Source organism: Rhinolophus ferrumequinum, chromosome 10 (genome assembly GCF_004115265.2).
Source record: "Rhinolophus ferrumequinum isolate MPI-CBG mRhiFer1 chromosome 10, mRhiFer1_v1.p, whole genome shotgun sequence".
In the NCBI taxonomy this organism is placed as follows: Eukaryota; Metazoa; Chordata; class Mammalia; order Chiroptera; family Rhinolophidae; genus Rhinolophus; species Rhinolophus ferrumequinum.
Window position 1 is genome coordinate 32294060 of NC_046293.1, and position 2432 is coordinate 32296491.

The 2432-nt window shown below is 40.9% G+C and overlaps 1 pseudogene; it reads left to right on the forward strand.

Moving 5' to 3' along the window:
* Positions 1–565: 565 nt before the first annotated feature.
* Positions 566–916, forward strand: LOC117029362 (ragulator complex protein LAMTOR3-like; annotated as a pseudogene).
* Positions 917–2432: the final 1516 nt, after the last annotated feature.

Genomic DNA, 2432 nt, shown 5'->3' on the forward strand with positions numbered 1-2432 from the left:
TACAGAGTCAGAGGAACCTGTGGATGAAAAAGTGGTGCTGTAATAAATTATAAATTCCTAACTGGGCAAGTCATAGTTAGTAGTTAAGCCCTAGGCCTGTAACATTTTAGTAAAAGGCTTATCTTTGCCTGAAGCAAGCCCTGTCCATTGTGTGCGTACATCTAGGTTAACATACCTTTCAAATGCCTCTTTTCAGATCCCTCCTTCTAAAATATGTAACTGTCCTCAAGAGAGCACATAATCTTGTTCACTATTCCATATTCCAATCCCTGACTTGCTTTCTCCTACCTTCATGTAGTCTTTTTTATGTCCCCTCCTTAATTTCAAATGCATAAAATAAACTGCAAGACTGTTATTCTCCACTTATGTGCCCGGGCTTCAGATGGGTAGGAAGTGCTTCTTGGAGCATAGAGAAGGTCACAAGTCATGTGATGACGGCTTTCAGAGGAACCTCTCTTGAAGCTGTCCCTGAAGGACAGCAGGCTGCTCAGGACACTTCTGCCCAGAGAACCAGGCAGCCCAGAAACTGAGTGTGGATATTGAACCTGCAGGAAAGGGGTTCCTCATGGCAGTTGACCTAAAGCGATTCCCTTGTAAAAAATGTCCAAGTGTTTAAGGGCTCCATGCTATTGTTGTGGCAGAGATGAGTGCCTGTTATTGAAGTGGCCAGTGATAATACTCCAGAGCATGCTTTAAGATCTGGTTTCTTAACAGACCAAAGTAGCAAACTTGGACTTTCGAAAACTGAAATATCGTCTGTTACAAAAATACCTGCTAGGTGGTTCAATTCCATCATTTACCTTTGGTGGTGAGTTTCATAGGCAGCAGCACTGCCAATACAGGACTAATGGTCAGCCTAGAAATGGAACTTGCTCCATTATTTGAAGAATTGAGACAAGTTGTGGAAGTTTCTTAATCTTACAGTGGTTTTGATGTCTACCTTATCTTCATTATTACAGACACAATATGGATCCAATCTTTAGACAACTATACTTATATCCATGTACTCAAAAGAAAGGGCCTCTTCTTCCACCTTAGACTAAAGGAAGAGCCTATAGATATAGTTTATGGATAGATTGTTATCTTTTCTTGCATAGGGTTTTTTCTTATTTACTGAGATCTGGGGATACCACAGAAATGGTTCAATCTATCACAGCTCCCATGGAGTTAGTCCAGTCACCATATCTGCATGAGATTCTTTTTGGTGGATCAGAATCAAAATGGTCTAATCCACTTGAGTCATGAAGTGTCCCCAGACTTGCAGAATGAAACAGATCCCTTTCTTTTTTTTTTTTTTTTTTAACTTTTATTTATTTTAAGTGTGTTTTTCCAGGACCTATCAGCTCCAAGTCAAATAGTTGTTTCAATCTAGTTGTGGAGGACGCAGTGGCCCATGTGGGGATTGAACCGGCAATCTTGTGGTTAAGAGCACCGTGCTCTAACCAGCCGCCCCCGAAACAGATCCTTCATTGTGAATAATAATGAGGACTTTTTTTTTTTAATTGGGGAATATTGGGGAACAGTGTGTTTCTCAGGGCCCATCAGCTAGCTCAAAGTTGTCGTCCTCCAATCTAGATGTAGAAGGCACAGCTCAGCTCCAAGTCCAGTCGCTGTTTTCAATCTTTAGTTTCAATCTTGAGTTGCAGGGGGCACACAGCCCACCATCCCATGGGGCAATTGAACTGGCAATCTTGTCGTTGAGAGCTCATGCTCTAACCAACTGAGCCATCCGGTGGCCACTTCAGAAGCTCAGCGGCAACTCGTTTTCTTCAATCTAGTTGTGGAGGGCACAGCTCACTGGCCCATGTGGGAATTGAACCGGCAACCCTGTTGTTCAGAGCTCATTGTCTAACCAACTGAACCATCCAGCCGTCCCAGGACCTTTTTTTTAATATTGTTTTATTTCTCACATGAGTGTGAGGAAGATAAAATGGCTTAGTAAAATAATACAATCAGTATAATAAAAACAAACAAACAAAAACCTGTTATTCTCCAGAGTATTTGAGATCTTGCTTCCCTGGCATATGTCATTAGTTTGGGCTCAAATAAAGTCTTATGAAAAATTCTCTACAGGTTTGGACATTTCATACATTGACAAGACCCAGGCTTCTTGGTAGTAGTGCCTTTTTGCATGTCTAAATGGGGATTTTTACAAATTTTAACCTCATGGGATTGGGAGGATCAAATGAGTTAATCCAGGTAAAATTCTTAGAACAGTGCTTGACAGAAGTAAATACTTATTATTATTATCATCTCAAGTCCTGACAGATCTGAGACCTCCACCACTGCTGGAATGTCTCCTGAGGAAAACGTATTTATTAAATTCCTGTTAAGCTCTTCTAGGGAAACTAGCATTTAATGAGCACCAACGTTGTTACAGGCCGAAGGCACTTTACATATATTAACTCTTTTACTCCTCACAATAACTCTAA